Source organism: Pieris brassicae, chromosome 4, assembly GCF_905147105.1.
Source record: "Pieris brassicae chromosome 4, ilPieBrab1.1, whole genome shotgun sequence".
Lineage (NCBI taxonomy): Eukaryota > Metazoa > Arthropoda > Insecta > Lepidoptera > Pieridae > Pieris > Pieris brassicae.
The window spans coordinates 1,683,155-1,705,969 of NC_059668.1; the positions used below are offsets into that span (position 1 = coordinate 1,683,155).

Genomic DNA, 22,815 nt, shown 5'->3' on the forward strand with positions numbered 1-22,815 from the left:
TTCATTCTCGTTCGTATAATATAAATTGAAAAAGATCATGTTTGTAATGAGAAATAAAGTTCTGTAAACAAAGCAGCAGTCCTCGAATAACCCTCACGTACACACACTTAGTTAAATGTAATTTGATAAATAAATGTAAATCTCTTTTTATTGTTGTTTTCTATCGTAACTTTATATACCGTGTATATCATTGCCTATATGTTTACTTTAAACCCTGAAACCTGTTAGTATTTATACAATTTGACTTGGTTAATGTCGTTTATCCCCCTTGCATGGCTCGTGTTTTAGCCACAACTGAGCAGCGCCCTTTGGATATTTACCAACGTGTGAAATGGACCAACCGAAAGACTCATGGTCCACAAAATTGGACACTGTTATAAGATACGTGATGGATAGACCCCGATGGAAATAGACTGTCCGCTTTAGATGTTTCCTTGCTGACCACAACGCTCAGACATGAGCTACCGACTGAGGGAGAGCATCGCCAGGATCCATCTCCACCATCGAGTGTCATACTCGAGTTTCGAATAAATCAGTTATCACTGAGTATCAGGACCGTACTGTGGAGGTTTTTATATAAAAATCACGCAGCCACAAAATATCACCGATATTGATAGGAACATGTCATAAATTCAAAAGAACACGAAGAGGTTATGTAATGAAAATATAAAATAGCTATATTCAAAATTGTACTGCATTTTATGGATCATTGCCAAATATCGAACTTCAAATGGCATTGTTATCAGGTACCACAGTCTACTTACGTTATAGAGCAAAAATGTGCTATTGTCGAAAAAAATTATAGGGTAAAAGCAATTGATAATTCTATTCTAATTATTATTATTACTTTGACCAGTAGCTATGCGATATTGTTGAAATTAGTTTTCAAGGTTTTTAAGCTCTTGTGTGATATATTCCTTAAGTTGCTTGTCGATGTTTTGTTCGGTAACTAAAAGTTATGTTTTTATTTAGAGCATATACACTTCAAATATAGGGACAGTACATGAATCATACAAATCAACACAGACTTTTTGAAGATAGCCTTAAAAGGAAGTTGTCCTGCTTAGTTATTCTAAATTACGTTTATGGTCCAGTATAGATAGGATGATAGATACGGAGGTTTAAAATCCTTGAAATTTATTTTAAAATTTCGGTCGTATTAAATATTATAAAGCAATTTTTGTAAAGTGTTAACTGTTAAGCTCGTGACTAGACAGTAAGGTCGTAAGGTTTAGCCTTGGTTGTGTCTAAAACAGTTTATCTTATTACCAGAATTGTCATGCATATGAAAAGATCTGGTTTAAGACCTGAAAATGTGATAGGGACGGAAGAGTGAAATCTTACTTTCCTGTTCTTAAAGTAATTTATAAATTACTAGCAGACCCGATAGACGTTGGGTAGAATGCCTGGCGAACCCCGAGGGCCCCTCTTAAGGGCGTGTAAAGGGCTGAGGTGTTTTAGTGGGTGGGGTCTCGCTACCCCTCTGAATAGCAGAGGGATTTGAGTGTAGACCCAGCCCCACAGTCCCCGCGTCAAGCTCGATATCCTTGGCGCGGGCCTGCGCAAGCGCATTTTCACCTCATAGAAAATAAATGTACTCAAAACAATAATCTAAACCGTTCTCGAATCACAAAAAAATTATCAAAATCAGATGTAGGGGAAGTTCAATTGCAAATAAACAGATGAATAAATTATACATTATGATTAGGAATACAAAATAAGTTGAGTTACTATTTGTGTGTATTCTCGTTTTCCTACAACTACAAGACCTTTCAAAGATTTAGTCTTCATAATTTTGACATATGACAATATACATTGATATTGGTAATAGAATTATATAAGAAGAAAGATATAAAATGTATTCGGTCATAACTCAAAATCAAAAGGTTTATTTCAAATAGGCCTTTGCAGGCTCTTATGAAACGTCTAGTTGCACGGTTCCAAAAAGTGGGTCTCATGGGGAAGAACCGGCAAGAAACTCCATGGACACTCTTTTCAACAATGGTTTAGCTTACAGAGATTCGGTTACAATAGTAATAATCGGCTGAGAAGTTTATATAATGCAAGGTATACAGAGATTCTATACAATGCAAAAGAAAATTGAGTTTTTACTATTAGTGTAAAATGAGATACACACACTTGCACAATAATGAGTGTATCGCAATACAGCAAGGAAATGCTGCCAGCGTTCTAGGTACACTACTATGGACCAATTTTTTTAAATTTATTTGTATTAAATTTTAATTATTACTGTATAGGTTAAGAAAAATATAAATACTGTATATTTGATTGTTATAGTTACCAATAAACATATTTGACAATAAATAAATATATTTGTGAATTAAATTAACATAAAATATACTTCTACATTTTGTAATGATTTCTCATATTTAAACAATTCACAATAGGGAACGGAACAGCGCTAACTTGTCCAGTATTGATCACGTAACACCTGGATGTTTCCCAAAAACGAGTCATATGTAACTGGTGAATAATTAAGTATCGACGGAAGTCAACTAGCACGCGGTTGTTCGCAACCAATGAATCACTCGACTGCAACGTTGAATTGATATAATTTGAATTCGATAATTATTCCAAATTTGAATTCCACAGGCTGTGTACTGTTGGGGCGTGGCTCACGTCTAAGTTTTCAGACTAAGAGCGGAACTTAATAAGTTGGTTGACGTAATTGTTAGATTTAGTTTAACAAGGTTGTTTTAACGGTTATAAGATATGCCAATTCTATTGTAGACTGAACTGAATATAAAGCCTAAGTGTATCTGTATTATATATATTTATAATAATAGTTAAGTATTCCAGCGTTTTACCATTTTTGTGAATATTTTGGAAGGTTATTACTATTAGTTTAATACAATATGTAGAACCCATCTTCCCACCAAAGTATATCCGAAATTCTCCGAATCACTCGCGAGCCCTCTGAAATTGAGACTGCCCATGGGCAGTGGTATCACTTAACATCAGATGAGCCTCCTGCCCGTTTGATCCCTATTCTATACAAAAGCAATATTTAACGTAACTAAAATGTTTGCAATTCATTTTTAAAACAAATGAATGAAGCGAAATATCAATGTTTATAATAATCTAAATATCAATGTTTCTAAAGAAAATAATCAAAATATAGTAAAAGTTATGATAACGCAGCTCGAAGCCGCAAAATATTTGTAAAAGAGAAATAGTTTCCATTCGTTTTACAATATACAAACCGTTGCCAACGGGTGAAAAATTTCATTTCCACGCGTTCAATTTACGATAGTGGCTCTGTATGTAAACTTTATTAAATTGTTAGCTGAAATTTAAATGTTTATGTTACCGTAAAATTAAAACAGATAAAAATATATGTAAATTCCTATAAAAAACGTGAAACAAATTTGTGCTTCAGCATTTGAATTATTTAACTCATATTATACTAAAAATGCTGTTTTAGCCTATCGGTAAAACTGTAAATGTGTTGAAAAAAAGTTTGTACCTTTTTAAGTTTAAAGTTTAAGTCTTTTTAAGTCTGGGTCTCTATCGGTTTTATGTACATTTATCAATCTAATAGGCAAGTAGGTGAACAGCCTCCTATGCCGGACTCACGTCGTCGACACGCGGTGTAAGACAAACCGGTTTTCTCAAGAGGTTTTCCTTCACCGTTTGAGCGAAAGTTATGCGCACATAGAAAGAAACTCCATTGATGCGCAGCCGAGGATTGAACCTACGGCCATAGGGATGAGAGTTTCACGCTTAAATCCAATTTATATTGTGCGCAAATAACACATGAAGATAAAAATGATTCGAAAGAAATTTACATACGTATCGTTACATACATTATAACGTGTGTCAGTCACAGAAGTGAAATTGCCTATAAGATATGAGATCAGACTTGATCGATACAAGATTTGGTTCATTAAACTGAACAGCTTGCCTTAAACGAAAAGATTTATACAAAACATCATCCTTTTGTGCGCGTTAATCAAGCATGATTACCTAACCGCTTTTTATACAATTGCACGTGTGTTCTGTCAACTAGCTGTCTATCTTTAAAATAAAAAAATTAACAATTAATTTTTGTGTTAATAGAATAATGACTTAAAATTTTATGAATTTAGGTATTTACTGAGTAGAGAATTATACTGAGTCGGGAACGTGACCTATGACTCTTGTATTTCAACATTCGATATGTTAAAGTATCCCCATATATGTCGAATGCAGTATATATATATTTTTTAAATCCTTTTTAACTGAAATTTGTAGAGAAATACGTGATTTACACTTTGATTTAACAAGAAATTTTAAAATGTTGTGCACGTACAAAACAGAGTTTGTCGAGTATTGTTTGCTCAAAACTGTATTGCAAGAGTACTATATCTGAACGTTGGCTTGGAGCGGTACAATTTTAATTGAACAAAATAAAAGGTGTATCAGACTTGAGCAATACAAACACACTCACTAGTCTTGCTAGGGCTGTAATGTTTTAATTGGTTGTTGTAAAATACATATTATATAAATAAAAAATAAGATTTGATAAGACTCATTCCTTATTTTATTTTTAACATAGATTAATAAAATCTACGATTTACCAACTATATGTTTATAGCGCCAGTATCTTAATAATAAAAAAAACTCTCTCCATAGTAGCTTATCATTCAAAAAATCAAACACACCACTACAGGCAATACTCGCCGAGCGTTTGAGTTTGAGTTTGTTTATCTTACCATATCCGCGTACATTTGAAGAAATCTATTATGTATGCGGGTGTGCAATTATTTAACCAATTATCGTCTTAAATTTGTAATATTAGCGCGTTTGACCAATCCAAAAGGTCATTAAAGATACATATCAAAATAAAACTGAAGACTAAAAATCTCGTTCGTATATATATTATATTAAGTTACTCAAGTACATTTTTTAAATAAAGTTCTTTTACATTAATTTAATTCCCAACTCAGACTGCTATATAAACAAATAATAATTTATTATTTATTAAATAAATGATTAATGAAATGTTTTCATGTCATTAAGATTAAATTAAGATTTAATTTAACTAACTTAACTTAATAATGTATTTGAATCAAAGTTATTGTAGACTTAACTAAGCACAATAGAAGCCGACAATATTACGTTAACATTTGGCAGTAAGCCACGTAGAAGTTGTTTGTTGGGATATTCCAGCATATCTGACGAACAAAATATATACATTCTCATTAAGATGGAATTTTCACCACCAGGATAACAATTTTACGCATTCGAAATTACAATAAAAACACACTGAATGTTCATTCCTTTACTGATTTCTACACCTGAACCGTCTGGTTTAATTACCTTTAAATCTATTTTTATGAACAATGTAATTAATATACTTTACGTAAAACATGCTCACCAATATCAAAGCACTATTGACTCACATACAATCACTGCTACAACAAATGTTTCGTAGCAGGCAAACGTAGCAAATGTCTACGAGATCGCCGCATCTTTCATTTGTTTGATAAAATGTTTTTTAAAAACAAATTACTGTATTCATGAGTATCTATTTGATGGACGTTCGTTTTGATTTTTTTGTCGGAAGAATAATGTATTACAACTCGAATATTTTAGACGAGCTACTTTACTTAATATTGTTTACATACACCAACCTAGCCTCCTCGTTGCTTAGTTATTAACAATATCAAAACTGTATTTTCTTGAAAAAAAAAAATATAGCTGACGTAGAAATGTGTCTCCGCCATAACACATTTGCTTAAAGTTTAATCATTACGTTTAGCAAAAACTGTGAAATTTCATAAATTTTTCATTTCTTCAAGCTATACTCATGTAAGACCAGTGTTGGCTTAGTGTCTTCAGCGTGCGACTTTCATACCTCGTATGTTCGATCCCCGGCTTTGCACCAATGGACTTTCTGTCGTTCGCCTGAACGGTGAAGGTAAACATCGTGAGGAAACCGGCTTGCCTCAGACCCAAAACTTCGGCATGCGTCAGGCACAGGAGGCTGATCACCTACTTGTCTATTAGAATTACAAATTATCATGAAATAATATACAGAAATCTGAAGGCCAGACGCAATAAGGTTGTAGCGCCATTGATTTATTTTATAATCAACGGACTGTGCTTAATTTAGGGATATAGACAACTTATTTAGAACATAGAGAAGGAGTTCTGTCATTGCGTCTTAAAGACGCTCTAAACCCAAGGCTATACGCTCGTACGTATCGGACATCAATTAGAACCGAGCATTGCCAGGTTCGTGTGGGTCGTATCGCCAATCACTGGTCCCCTATTAAAAGATAACATTCTAGATCCTAGACAAGTAAATTGGTTAACAATAAGTGTCCTATCCTCAAATTTGGACGGCGATCTTGTCAGTTTTGATAAGCTAATAACGAAATACAGATATAAATGTAATTATAATTATAAACTTTCGTGAATACAAGAGCAGATTTAAGGGGGCGTTTTGGGAGTCGCGCCACCCCTTGGGGCCTGGACAATATCTCGTTGTATCACAAATTTTAAATTGATATTTTTACAAGCAGCTTTTGCTACTGGATATTTACAGCTTTTTAAGTTGCGTATACGATACATATATATTCATGATGGACTGGATATTAGTTTGGACTGTGTAAGATACAAATCCAATATTCTGTTGTTTGACAAACATAACCAAATTCTTACCAGAGCAAAAAAATAAGCAGAATTCTTCACGAAGAGTCCTTAGGTCAATTAGCTATGTCTGTTTGTTTGTGTTACTCGAACCAGACGCGACTTCCAGAGGCCATTTACAGTCTAATGTAATTAAACTTGATGTTTGGCGAATGGAAAAGCGTGTTTTACTCTTGGAAAATCAGGAATTACAGTGCAAAGATTTTAATTATATTCTTAGTTATGTTCTGTAAAGGGTTCTGTAAAGTAAAGGTACAAAAATAGTACAAAGCCGTGATTCAAGTTAATAAAACCTTTTAAAAAGAATGTTGTATAGTTTTTGATTTATGGCCATCCTGCTAACGCGAGTGCGTTGCAAGCCTTTAAAGATTTGATACGCTCTTTTCTTGAGAGGTTTTATATCGAATTGGTTTGGAAATACTCTAGTTGGCAGGTGGTGCGTGGCAAAAACTGCCTAGACTAGAATTAGAAAGGATCACGCCAGCTTTCTTAGAAAAACACATAATCGTTTCATCTCGCTTAGGAACTACGATGCGACAGTAGAACTTTAACACCCTACTTTTACGCCAGCACATAAAAATTATGAATATATTGAAGCCTAAAGTCTCCAACAAACACATTTTAGGAAATGTTGTTGTTCATTTGGATTAGCCAAACAATCCCATCATAGTGAAAAGGACGAATAGTTTTGGACGAATATTTACAGACCCTTAGACAAGGATTACTGCTTTAGAGTAGAACAAACGAGAATAGTTGACCGCTAATTTGTTATTTATTGTTGAATTATCTATTATCTACATAAATATTAACTTCTACAACCTTATTATATAAAAAAACGTACTAGAAAAACATACACGAATAAAATTTTGTATACCGAAATAGGTTAACAGTAACAATATCAATTAAAAGACTTTTAAAATACCACCTCTATGTGGAACCAGGTTCCTACTGAAGTATTTACAAATCAATTCTTAAAAGGCCAGCAACGCACTCGCGAGCCATCTGGCATTGCGTGTGTGGAAGCGGCATCACTTAACGTTAAGTGGACAGATCTCATAAAAGTAATCAGAAGAAAGACCTACCCGAACAAAATAAAGTCTTTCATATTATATTCATCGTGCTACTCAGAAAAGGAGGAATATAACATACTTTAGAAACAAGCAGGTAAAAGGAGACCAAAGACGCACGTCTTGGTTGAAAACCTAAGACTATGGTTTGGTCAAAGCACCAAGTCAATGTTTACAAGCGCAGCATCCAAAATTAAACTAGCCATAATGATCGCCAACCTTCGCCAGAAGATGGCACATATTTTCCAACCATTTCGACTAAGAGTACGTCAAGAAAAGAGTGTACCAATTCTTAATACGTTGGCAACGTGCTTGCAAGCCTTTGGCAGTGGGAGCGTCTATGTGCAGCCGCGGCATTATTTGGCATTAGATGAGCTTCTAAGCCTTTTAACACCAGTTCTATAAAAAATAGCTTTCATACGCACACTACACATTTTAACATAGGTAAGTGTTCTTATATATACATATAAAAGATAAATTATTTCATAATAAAAAAATGTTTAGTTAATTTCAAAGCCTACTAAAACGGTTTAGTAATTGTAGTTTTAATCCAACAGAACTTGCGTCACATAACGATATTTCAGTAAAACTAGATTTTCTAATAACGCCGTAGGTGAGGTCATAAAAGTACCCTCTTAATGACCCAATTATATCATCGTGCCCACATTTCTGCGATATTGTTCTTGGAGAAATTACACACGATCGTGATAATGGAAAATTCACAATTTAAAATAACAGCCATTCGTATGTTGATAGAATAGTATTGGTTTTATATACTATTCATTAAACTTGTTAATTATTACTAATAACAATAAATCTAGATTTTTATTCATTTTAAAATATACCCAGTTAAAATATTTATAAGGTCGCGTAACGTGTTTACAGTAACTATATTATTTATTTAATATCTAATTAATATCATTACTTTATATCATAATCTTAAATAAATAGTCAAAAAACCTAAACATAACAATCAGATATACAGTATTTATATTTTATTTAACTAAGTAAAAAGAAAATTGAAACAAATTTAAAAAGATTCGTCCCTGTGGCAGTGTACCTTTAACGCTAGTAGGAAAGGAAGTAACGAGGAAAGCAGAGCTGGTCTGGGGTCACCGATACTATCTACCACGTCCCAACTTAAATCTTTAATAAGCTCTTGTGCACTGAACCCCAAGGCCCAAGAAACTCTACTCCAAAGAAATAAAGGCTTTTATTACTTTGATTTCTTTCTTATATGTATGTATTTTATTTTAATTGTATCTTTAACATACGTGTTGTTGTCATCTGTTGGGTAGTTTTAAAGTATGTGTATATGGACTTTTGATATATATATATATAAATTAACTGCAATCAGCTTAACTCTTGTTAAGTTCGATGGCTGTTGTTGGAGGGATGTTCAAATGTATGACTAGGAATATATATAATATAAGAATTGCAGCCTCATGAAAATAAAGTCTGCGATATCAATTTGATGACGTGGAATTAATTTAATGTTAAAATAATTATTTGTTTGAAGCAGGGGGCTTTATTCGTTTTAAACTTTAACTAACATAAAATTAGGGGGGTTGCGACGCTAGACTAACAAAAAACTAACTTGACTTATTTATGGGTTCTTAAATCTAAGTGATACTTATGTTACCTAAAAAATGAAATAAGTGTAGTCAACCATTTATTGGAAAATTCTCGTTTCCGATAACTTCCAATATGGTGGAGAGATTTTTATATTACAATTTAAGAGTGTAGGAAAAACTAAAGGGCTAATTTTGGCTTCAAAGGTGTGGTAATTACTCACATTTGGTTTGCGCTTCTATTTAATACCTAAAATATATATTTAACTTAACTAATAACATAACATAACTCCCTCATGTAACTTTTTTAAAACTATAATTTCCCAAAGCCCGAATAAAACGTAATGTTAATGGTAATGTTGTTCAGCTCCGCGTTTAGTTATGTAACAAATACATCGATAATGCAAAATCCGAACAACGCTATTTGATTAATATTGCAAGAAAGATAAACATTATCTCCTAATTAGAAAGTTGTATACTCAGCATAAATTATATCATAATAACAAAACAAATGCCAGCTTTTTTCGTGAAGACTGATCGGTAACTCCAACTTTTCCCACAAGTCATTGCAGTTAATCGACTTCTATTAAAACTTTCAACAGTCGATTTGTGGTGTTAAAGGATGTACAGAAACACCCTTGGGGTTACAACGATCAATCTTTGAGTATTTTCTTCGGCACTGCAATACGTAGAGTTTAGTTTAAATCGGGACCCGCTGCCGCACGGCATTATTCGCTGAACGTTGTTACGGGACAGCCGGCATCCGACTACTGAACGGTAAGTTCCAATTTCGATTTTTTTTTCTAACATGCCAGCGTGGATAACGTTTTTAAAATAATAACAAAGGAGGTTTTATTATTTAATATCACAATTTTTATTTTAAGTAAGGCGTAGTATTATGACGTAACTATATTTTTTATTTAAATAAAATATTGAAATGAAATTAAGGAATAATGAATATAATATATTTTATTATATTAAATATCGAACGCAATTTCATTTATAACACATCTGAAAGTAATTTCAAAACTTATCTTTCATCGTGTATCGTGTTAAAAGTTGGAGGCGATTTTTGATAAAGTTTCTAGAGAAAGTTTTGCAGCGAATACGTATCTACATTTAATCTACAAAGATAAATTAAATGTGTATTTTTCGTTTCAATTTACTTTGCTTGATTTATTCTTGGTACTTGTTTTAATAACATTATTTGGGTTTTTATTGTCCATCCGGAAAAGAGAATAGAATAGAAAATAGAATATTAGAATTAATAAATAACAATTTCTATTAATTGGATTCCAATGTTACATTTAAATTTTGATAAATTTTTGTTTATAAAATCGTGACAGGCGTGTGATTTCTTGCATATTAATACCAATTATATTTGTGTAACAAATTGCTTGTCACTTTCACAACCATTTTCACGTATTTGTGTGTCTAGAATAGTACCGAAAAGCCTTAATACTTACCCTGACGGCTTCATAATTATGAGGTGACATCATACATAGAAAACATCGACTTTATAAATAAATTCCTTTACATAATATCAAAACTTAAAATTCTCGCTTGGTTCATCTTAAAGAATTTAAAAAAGTCCTCAAATTTCACGTCAGCAATATATTTAACATTTTTATCTTTAACAAGATCTTCTAGTGCAATTGACATTTAAAAAATTATTCTATAAAAAATACATTTGAATTCACATTATATTAGTAGGGCATTTCAAAGCAATTCCGGTGTCCCATATAAATCGTGTGGTCGACCAAATAATTGTACATTTAAGTTAGGAATTAAATTAATGAAAAAGTGAAAGTCCGCCCCTAATCGTAATACAAAAGTTAACTGAAACATATTTCATGAAACTCGTTGGTCCCAAGAAACCATGAAAGCGAATGCTCTCATTTTCCTGGGAGAAAAATAAATTGCAGGTGCTTATGCGGGAATACCACTTGGGAGTTGCTTGGAAACTTTTATAATTTTTTGAGTCCGTTAAATTAATTGGAATTGAAAATGACTGAAAATTGGTGAGCCCCGCCCTTGTAGCCTGCGAGATTAAGTGGAACTACATTGATGGTCCTGAACTCCCCGTGACGTAATAGGCGAATATAAATGTGCCTGTTGTTAGTTAATATTTTAAATATATCGTAAATGTTGGTTGAGATAAATCTTATTTTTAATTGTTCTATTTGTTAATTTAAAAAAAAAAAACACCAATATTTTTTTACCATTGACCAGTTAGGTAGTTCTTATACATAAGTTTTTTACAACTTACGTACATTAGTAAAAACTTAAATAAATTTAAAACATACGTAAGTAGACACTATATTTACATACCCTAATAGTCGCAGCCTGGTTAAATAAATACATATTGTAAATTTTATATGCAATAGGTTAAATTATGAATCTAGGTTCGATATTCGGTGAATACAAAGCACAAGGCTAGAGAAATAATCAGGGAACACAGGGACCTCTGTGCTGTTGCACAAAGCTTTATGAGCTTTACTTAAGCAATATAAAATGTCATAAAATAATTAATTTCCGCAGCGAAAGCTTAATTACGTTTCAATGCAGTTCTTTGATAAAATCTTGGAAATATTTCCGGAAAATTACATTATAAGATTTTAAGTGGGTCATGTTTAATTTAATTTTTTTTAACAAGGAACTAAAATAATGGGCGTTATATTAAAATATACGAAGTGCATTTCCGGAAATAAAATTTTGCTAGTGTTGATATACTTTATGAGGTTGGTCGTCGTGTTGGATTATATGAATTTAGTGGTTTTGAATCAACATAAAAACCTGAATTACAATCTAGAACTGGGATCATTTTGAAATTTACAATAGTATTTCGATGTTAGCCAATATACATAAATAATTATAACTTCGAAGTTTACTTTTGCAGTCATTCATACATATATTTTTCGCTCATGTATAAAATATCACTGTTCAATAGAGGAAATATTTCGATTGATCCTTTCCCAGAGCTTACCTTCCAGAAAGTTCGAAAATACGATTATTTTATATATGCCAAAAATAAAAAATATGCATTTTGGAATATTTTTTCCGTAACGGACCCGAAGAATATTTTATCCAAAATCAAAACATAACTGTGTAATTTTATGCCAACCCTTTTTGCACGATACTTTTGCTAATACCGCCGACTCGTTGAAAGATTCCATGTATTTTAAAACATCCATTCTTTGCCGTATTACGTATTCCATTGTAGTTCCCGAAGACTTATACTGGAAAAGTCGATAGCTGAGTTCTTAAATTCTTTGCATGCCCCAATTCTGTCAAGGCACAAACGAGGAACAAGTTGATAACTATTCGTTGCCAATATTGTCCAAGAAAATTTTACGTGGCAGAATCTTACATCAGTTACATATTTCTTTCCGTCCGCTTCTAACTGGCCCGCTTTTATAAATAATAAAGCCCGTTTATTACTAATATTTTCAAATTAAAAAGCTCTAATGCAAATTCTAGAACTTGCAAACCATGTTTAATGAAATACGTGAAAAAGTACGTAAATCTTGAGAACTTGTTCGAAAATGTTTCGACTTCAATAGAGCCAATAGATCATTCATGAACAGAATTTATATTATTTTTTTGTACATAATTTAACTTTGACATTATTTTATGTTCTTAATAAGACATTGTAAACATTTATGACATTTGCATGCCTATTTTTATATGGCTGATTGTGCGGATATTTGTAATTGATCGATCTGTACTGTACCACTACCTTGGCAAATAAACGATTATTATTATTATCACGACATATAGTAATTAAAAATCATTAACAACAGTATTCTTTAGAACAATTGTTTCCCAACGTGAAGCCCATGCCCTGCAATTGGGCAGTTTGATTGTTTACGGGCTTATTTTAAAATGTATGAAAATAATTTATAATTTAAATTTCAGCTTTATAATATATGTTTTGAAAATTATACAACAAACACAGTAAGTATACTGTGTTTCATTAACAATTTCCTAGTAATTTCTTCCTAAAACCTATGATTTAAGTTTCTTAAGTGAATAATATTTTTTATTTTATTTTAAAGATTATGTATGTTACATAAGAATTTTAGAAAGTCTAAGGTTGGGCTTAGCGCAACAACCGTTGGGAAACACTGCTTTAGACAGTAAACATTTATTTGGTAATTCTTGTATAAAATACGTCAATAAATGATAGATTCTATGTATCAATTTAATTAATTTTGAAGTAAACGATGAATATTCATTGATTGTTAATTCATTGATCGTTGTTGTTAAATATACCATTTTCAAAGGAGTTACGAGGTTATAACTTAGAAAAAATATAACAGCTGGAGTGCGAACACACTGTTTTAGGATTGTAAATCACTCGCCTAACCCCTTTCTTCTTATCTTCATTGCTTAGGTAACATTGCTTTATATATACACCTAGCACGGCTGTGTTATACGGGGAAAATGTATAAATGAACGTTCAAATCGGTCTGGTTTTTTTTACGAACTACACTGTATATAATTCTCTTACTGTATAGTATATACATTATACGTCTATATATTTCTTATGTCACTATATAAAATCAACTGCCAGCGGTGACATTTCTACACCAATTAGACTGAAAGGACGACAACGCACTTGCGAGCCCTGGCAATGTAAGTGTCTATGGGCGGTGGTATCACTTAACATCAGATGAGCGTTTGCTTCTCTTTTATATTAAAAAAGATTCACGTGCTTGGAAATTTTAAACAAATATTCTTGTTATATAATATTACAGGCTTGTAATTAAAGTTTTTCTTGCCCTAGTAGAGTGTACATCGGCAGCGGTATCCCTGATGTGGACGCTGTAGTGTATAAAAAATATTAGATCGTTTAAATTTGTTGTATATTTTGCGAATAATCGTTTGTTGTATTGTATTGTGAAACCTATTTATGGTTGAAACATCTGTACAAATATTATGTTGGTATATAATTTAACAATATTTTTGTTTAATTGCCAAGTTTTATCTTTGAAAATATGAAGTATTGTTGTCTAGATCAAAGATAAGCCACGAGCGACTTATAAGCCTTTGAGGCGAGTGCTGCCTGATTGGCAATCCCATAGGCTTTTGGCTTTTGACAAACAAAACGATTGTGATCAACAAATAGAATTGTCAGTCGCCATTTTTGGTAGAGATAAATTGGAATTTATCTGGCTTTATAATAAATGATATAACAGTGTAAGTCTTTTGTTGGGTACGATTTTTAACTCTGGGGTCGTGAGGTCTAATCCCAACCTTTTTTTTATAAAAACTAGGATAATTATTAATAATTTTTTCTGCTTGTCTAATCAAGTATTTTAAATCTTATGCCAATGACATCATAATTAAATTATTATTTTTTAAACTTCATGAGTAGCTGTAACGGTGATGAATGATTTCTAAAACAAACATTTTTTATTAAATTAAAAAAAATAAAAATTAGAAAAAGGATGCATCGGCCGGGAATCGAACCCGGGCCGCCCGCGTGGCAGGCGAGCATTCTACCACTGAACCACCGATGCTTGTACATACATGAACCAAATATTGCACCGGTTTCTGACAATATTACAGTAAACATTTTATTTAACCTTATCGTCTTCAGTACGATGTTCCAAGTGACAATCCTATGACGTCACTCCGAATTTGTACAATCTAATTAAATACATATTAAATCATAATCTGAAATGTAGGAATATATTACGTTTTTATAAAAACATTACTTTAAATTTTAAATTATTTTTAATTAAATATTTTTTAGTTTTTCTTGGTAATATTGAGTTAAGCCTGTGGTAAAAAGAGACAGAACAGAGTTAATGTAGCTTAAATTGGGTCGTTCGAGTGAGAGCGATAGTCTTCACTCGTATTCAACATCATCAAAGTCATGAACCACGCGAATACAACTTTTATTTGTTATATGTTTTATTGTTAATGATTATACTCATTTATATAAATAATACTCGATGAAAAAAGTAGAAGTTTGTTTTATTTTAAAATCTTTTATATAATTTTTGAACTTGATTTTTTTTTGAGTTTTTGAGCTTTCTTCTGGCCACCCTAAGCCAAAGCGGAACATCATCTTCTTCCATCTAAATCCGACCATATTTTGAACTGCCTTCCACGTTTACGATAAGCGTTCCTGCCTGGGAATCCATGCAGTGGTTTTCCTTGTCCACTTTCCTATTATATCTCTTGTGGCCTGTTTGGCCGAGGGCCAGGGATAGATTGGGATGGAAGAAGCTGGAGGAGGCTTTTGTGTCTGCAGGACACGATTATTTAGAACCGTAATAGATGTTATAATTTATTAGCAATTCGTTTGTTTTGTTTGTAGCAATTTTAGTAGGTGAGAAATATTCTCTGATTTTAATAAATTTGCGTTATAACTATACTGTTTATATTTCGCTATACAAACGGCTGAGTCTACGGTCTTAAGGAATATGATTCATTCCATTTGCAAGTTATAACTTACAATTTCCAATATACGTTGATTTATTTTATATAAGTAAATAAGAGGCATTTTTTGATAAGTGAACTAGGTATTAAATTTTAATAGTGGGCTGCAATATTCTTAGGCTAACAAAGAAATAATTTTGTTTTTGATAGAATTGATTTGATTACTAAATAATTGAGAGCGATACAACTATTATAGCGGTGATACAATTTTTCGATACCATTTTTATAGTACTATTTGTCTTTACCCTCAAAACATGCTTCAATTTTAACGGTTACCTCTTTATACACAATTTTTTTGTCTAGCCAGCATTCTTATAAATAATACTTGTCTATAAAAGTAATCAAATATACTGTATAATTGGTAAATTATAGAGTCGTAGCGGCCCTTGTTTTATTGCAAGTATTTAATGTTATAGTTATTAAAAAAATCAGAATAAGAAAAGAAAATAGAATTACACTTGTTATAGCTCTTTTTGTGTGGAACATCGTAAAAGAACAAAGGAAAAGTTACGAACACGCAATCTGGAAGTTTGCTAATATTAGGAAATTTGGTCCCCTTTTAAGATGAAAATCTTATAGATTATGATCAATTAGATTTTTTATATCAAATAAGTAAACGGGCGGGGCACATTGTAAGAGAAACAGAAAAGTGGAACAAAAATGTATTATTAGACTGGTGCACAAGATACAACAAAGAGAAAAGAGGAAGATAATTTGGAAGGTGGATATACCAGACTAATATAAGAAGAAGAAGAAGTACAATATATTACAGAGAATGGGACAGTGTACACAGAGAAAGTGGGATTTGTGGGGGGCCTTTCTCAAATAAATGATTTGAATGTGAAATCTGAAATAAAAATGTTCAATTACATATTTTTACAACTTACCATTCCTATAACAAATATTTTTAATAGTATTTATGACTAGGGTTGAGACTGATGAGATGAAAGAGATATTTTGGAGTGATTTCGAGACTCAAAAGTATAATATATATTAAAATGTATTCTCTGTTTTAATATCTAAATTGTATTATACAATTGAAGCAATTTTCGAATTCCTTTTGTTACAGTGTAACACAAGTTTTTCCCTCAAAAATTTTGATTTAACGTCGACAATAAATTTTGAACTTAAGAAAGAGCAAAACTCTTATAAAATGCCAGAGGCTGTTCCCTGTTCAGGTACCTATTATGAATTAGTGTGCTGTAGCGTTGTGTCAAAATAATTTGAGGTTAGAAAACATAATGCTATACACATTAACATTTCTGATTAACAAATCTGGGGGAAATGTTGCAATATTTTGGATAAATTAATAATTATTTGGAACAGTGTTGGCCTAGTGGCTTCAGCGTAAGACTCTCATCCCTGAGGTTCGAGCCAATGGACTTTCTTTCTATGTTTAAATTCGGTCGAATGGTGAAGGAAAACATCGTGAGGAAACTGTCTAGCCTTAGAGCTAAACAGCCGACGATGTCTGTCAAGAACAGGATCCTGATCACCTACTTGTCTATGATATTGAGAAATGATCATGAAACAGATTTAGAGGTCTGAGGCCCATACCTAAAAAGGTTGAAACGCCACTAATTTATTCATTTATATAATTAGTATTTTAAAATGTGCACGTTCATTTCATCAACTAATAGAAATTCTGAGTCGATGTAGACTTAAAAAAACACGTTTATCAACATTTATATTTCGCATAAATAGAAAATGCAATGCATTTTCTTTATAAAACGAGTTTCCTTGTAACATCTGTGAATATTCACGAGTTCATTTATAAGATAAGGCAGACGGGACAAAGTTGACAATTGTATGCAAATGTACTCGAGTTGGACGTTTACTAAAGTTGGTATTAGATAAGATATAACTTGTAAAACGCCTTTATTTTTCCAAATCTAATTTACATACAATAAACAAAAATAATATATACACTTTTAATAATCCAAGATGCGGCCCCCGTTTGGGAGAGAGGTTCAACTTTTTCCACCCTATTTTATCTTTAGCCGTCAGCATCCAATTTGAGTAGCTACTCCTTCAAGCTCGTCGGCCCATTTCTCTGTTAGTCTGGCCTTGTTCCTCTGTCCTTTTGGGCCAATAATGGACTGTTATTATTTTGACTGTCTACCATTTGCAAGGCATGTTGTGTCTATTATTTTGGTTTTACGCGGATATTTTCACTTCACATTTAGCTTAATTTCAAGTTTACTTCGTTCTATATATATATTTAAAAATCCATGTTGGTGTCCCACATGTAAGATAAGGCAGCAACCAGAAATTTACGACCTTTTTTCAGTTTAAGTGGGAGCTTATCTTTTTAGGATTTCCTGTAAACACCAATCCTTCCAAGTCGTGGTGCTAGAACGCGTTATACCACTTCGTACCAAACAAAATGAATAGCATATTTACGAGAGTAGTGTACGATCGCGAAACGAGTTTTGAGCTTAGAAGTTATTTTGTAGGTAGCGGCTTTAGTTGCAGCGCTCATATAAATCCCTTTTAGTTCGTATATTACCTTACCTTTTTTGATTTGTTTCATTTTCTGTTCTATTTTTTTTTCAAATACATTAGGAATATTCGAAGTGGTCTAGGAACCAAATGGTTTTTATTGCGGAGTGTGTGGATTGTATTGTTTATACATCGAAGAATCCCTTGAAGCCACCGACTTTATGGGGACCTATCGTAGTCACAAATAGATGGGATCGGATGGGGCTGCTGTAAAATACAGGTCTGATGCATAAAACAGCAAGTGTATGATGTTGGCTGAAATCCAATTGTCTGCATTTACCGAGAACCTGATTGCAAGTGCAAAAATACATATTACATATAGTTTTGCAAGGCGAGACGATACTTTACTCCGGGCCACCGCTTTCAGCTCTATAAAGCGCAAATTCGGCCCCACATGGAATACTGTTCTCACCTCTGTGCGGAGGCATTAAACTAAAAAACGTACGAAAGTAAGGTTGGGCTATAACTCAGTATCATGATTTCGAGGTGCCATTATGTGAATTATTTGAATTTCGAATGTATGTATGATTAGTGTATACAATGTCTATAAACTTTATAAACTAATTTCACCATATTTCAACTGTGCCAGCTTGTCTTATTTTTATGAGGTACATAGAAACATGAACATTGATTAACCGATAGAAAAAAGAAGAAAACTTTGACAATTAGGAAACTTTGGCACAATTTTATAACGAATTAAGTTTTAATTAGAAATTTTGTTTCTTTTCAGGTCTTGTGTCATCCTTCGAATAACAAGTAAGTTTATGTAATCATAATTTTCTTTTTTCACTCAGCAAGATGTATTATAAATCTCAAGCAGATATCTTGGTAAACAGTTGAGCTTTATGTCATTTTTAATGTGTATTTTATCAGTAATTGTAATTATATTTCGCTTTACTAAACCCAGAACACAATACAAGTAAAAGTTATATATTACGATAAAACAAAAGCCGGTGGCTCCACTCTGAACTCGCATTCAATAAGCGCATACATTTTAATCCCTTTGGAAGCATACAGCTTTAAAATACCAAAATATAATCCTTTTCTCAAAACGCTTTCAATTTATACGAATATATGTTCTATGCATAATACAGTAATAATTTGACGTCTGTTTGAGCGGAAAATCGTGTCATAATTTCAATTTTAGATAGCATTTTATTCGAAAATTCGAATTTTCAATTGAAAAAACCATTTTACGTATAGAAACTATATACATCAAAAGCATGTGTTTAATAAATACATTATGTCTCACTTTCGAATGTTGAAGAAACAAATATTTGTTCCATACATTATTCATGTCGTTTATTGTATTTTCGTATACGCTATGAATATTAACAATAATAATCAAACAAAAACACACAATGACTACATCGCTTGGTCCTTCCCCTGAGATAGAAATTTGTATCGTGTTCGTAACTTTTTTTTCTAAGAAGTTGATCGGCATTTTTTGCCTGAAACTATTACTTTTGGGCATGCACTCACGTTGTCCTATATTGTAAGTGAATATTAAATACCCGCAAAAAGAATAATATTTTTATTACTTCATGTTTAGATAATATTATTTATATAAATGAAAAGTACTATTCAAGGTTAATAAGTGCGTTAGGACAAGGCCACAAGAATAAGCCACAAGGACCAACCTTTTTAAATATATTTTAATTTTCTCTTTATCAATTTTCAATTATACTAATAATAGACTCATAAAATCTATATTCAAATAGCTTGTGACAAAATTCATCTATCTATAAATAGATAAAAATTACTTCCTGATACATGGTACATGTTTTAACAGTATTTTTTAAGAAAAAGTAGTTTTAGTGTTATAACTTAAAAGACCTTATTATGGGAGGGTATGTGAGTGCATGAATGGATGTGTGTGCTCATGTATTTGAGAGCTTTTATTAGATGTGTGTGTGTACTAAGGCTGTGTGCAACATAGGCATCTGTAGATTTGATTCAAATTCGGCTCGCGTAATTATTATTATATTCTTTAAGATTTTATAACTTGTGAATCGATCGATCTTTTTGTCTCTTCATGTTGTGAGTACCAAACTTTAAATTGTAACTCAGACTCAATTACTAAAGTTTCATATCACGTGAACGTCAAAGAAAATTATTTTAAACAGAAGCCATTTTCACGATGACTTGTCTCATTTGCATTTCGGCCACGACTTTTAATCTGCCCCGAAATGTAATAAAACGCGAACAATGTTAAAAAGGAATTAATGTAATTCATTATGTGGAATTTGTAAATGGCACTTGGAAATAAATCTATACAAATTAATTTCCTTTCTCCGAAGTAGCTACACGGAAATTTTTATCAAATATTTGTGACTATAGTCTAAGTATTAGATTTAAACAACGCTTTCTCTGACGACAACCTCTATGACAGAAATGTATTAAGATTCGGGAGTGATTGTTCACGTAAGTCTCGTTCCTGAATCTCCTCCTAAATTAATTAATATCTGCCTATAATCCTGGCGATACAATTACCTGCTTGACAATGACTATTGATTCTTACTGCCATTGGAATATTACTATTCAGTAAAATACTTCAGAATGTAGATGATGAATGAACTTCAGACGGGTTCTAGCTTCAGATTTCTATATTACAGTTACACTCCGTCACGGTGTTAAATGCTACGGAAAGAAAAATTCGTAGAAAATTACATTTTTGTATAGTCGGGGTTTGAACCTACGACCTCAGAGTTGTCTCACTCTGAAGCCACTACACTAGCATAGACGTCCAGTAAATGAGCAATTATCAGCTGACTACTCAATGAGCATGAATGAAAGGTCCTTATGATTTAAACTACGTTTCGTCTTTTGTTTTGTTAATATCTCCCAAGGGTATATGGTACAAATATATGTAGAAATTAACTTACATGTCATGTGCGCCCGCATATGAAGTCGTAGGAAACAAACTACGGCCAACACTTCCTCACTTTGAAATAAACTTTATTAGACTATACAGAACTAGAAATTTTGCCTTCATATGCTAATTATTCCATTGCCAACTTCGCATACGCTCATTTGACCCGGACGGTGGGGATAGAGCCTTGGTTAAAACAATAATGGATTCAGGTAGGTATCGAAGACGGATAAGGTATGCCCGCCTTGTGTTAAAAAAAAACACAGTTTTAACGCGTCAGTCACAGTAGAGTAAAAATTAAAATAATCACTGTTTTTCTCCTTCACATTCGATTATTTTATTGATAAAAGCTTGCCAACGCTTGGCACACTGATCTAATGGTAAAAGAACTACAATAAGAATACAATACAATGTTTAATGTGACAAGCACTTAGGCTAATATGACATACACGAAAAGATAATACAAATACTAAACAAAATAAAAATGTGTGCGTGTAATAGTGTACACACGTAAGAAGTCAACCTTCTTTATGACCTTATTTTTCGAAAAAATATCTACTATATGCAATTTTACAGAAATTGGTTAAATATGATAAAGTTTAATAAAAGGCTGTTCTATTATTATCATGGACATGAATACAAATAATACAATTATTAATTTTACCTTATTGCTACTAAGATTATAAAGAATTTCATTAATTGTAATTGAATTATTACTATCATTGTTATCGTTATTATATATGTGTTATTATTGGCTTCGAATCTCTTCGAATCAACAAGAAAAATATGGCGCGTAACGAAAAAATGTGACGCGTAACCGAAAAATGTGACGTTTTTTTACCACGCCGATAAAGCAGTTTCACTTCATTAATCGATTTTAAAGTGTTAGGGGAGCAATTATGGAACCTAACTCTAAACGACCTAGGTCCGGAAATCCTCCTTAAGTTTAAATCGTTAACAAAAGTTGATCTTTAATTAGCTCTGGCTAGGCTCTCGACTCTGAACTCTGATGCATTCTAAATACGGCTGTGTACAAATAGATAGATTGAGTATGTGTCAAGGGTTTTAAGTTTGTGTCCTATGTGGGAGTGGGAATGAGTAAATCCGTTACCTGACGTTAATCGAAAAGAAAGGTTGTTTGTTTGCATTATAGTAAACGGAACATTATTTTAAGGCCATAGATTGCGTCTCACTTAGACTTGTATAGAAAATAATAGTACTAGAGAAACAAATTTCTGCATTGAAATAAATTCAGTGGATTTATCCAGACAGAATTATTGAGCAATAAAATCACGAAAGCGTAAACTCGGAACAGCTCAGTGAAAATATATTATCTAGAAAAACACTTTAACATTAGACACGGTAAACTAGAACTGATATAATTTCCGTAGCGAATGATTATCTTTGGTAACTTATCATCAAATCATCACTATTTTTTTTCATAATAATTAAACACGAAAGTGTCCCATGCCAGATTTGGGCGTTAAGTTAATGTTACAACACATTAAGGGAGTTTGTGTGGGTAGGCAAATATTTCGCGGAATCATTTGTATTTTAGGCGTTATCAAGTTTATAATAATAATAGTGGCTGTTTAATTTCCAATAATTACAAAATTATAAACAGCTTATTTTTTATATATTGTATAAGTTTTTTCTTGTTGTATGTCTTATATCCTAGCTACCTTCAGTACCG

The 22,815-nt window shown here is 32.3% G+C and overlaps 1 protein-coding gene and 1 non-coding gene across 2 annotated transcripts in view; one reads left to right on the top strand and one right to left on the bottom strand.

Moving 5' to 3' along the window:
- The first annotated feature begins 10,008 nt into the window (after positions 1 to 10,008).
- LOC123708876 (calexcitin-1) overlaps positions 10,009 to 22,815 on the top strand; it is a 42,180-nt gene continuing 29,373 nt past the window's right edge. Inside the window, exons 1-2 of the mRNA XM_045659820.1 lie at positions 10,009 to 10,072; positions 18,981 to 19,006. The gene's annotated coding sequence lies outside the window, so the exon portion shown is untranslated. The remainder of the gene's footprint in view (positions 10,073 to 18,980; positions 19,007 to 22,815) is intronic.
- On the bottom strand, positions 14,750 to 14,820 carry Trnag-gcc. Its single transcript has one exon. It is a non-coding gene; the product is annotated as a tRNA-Gly (tRNA).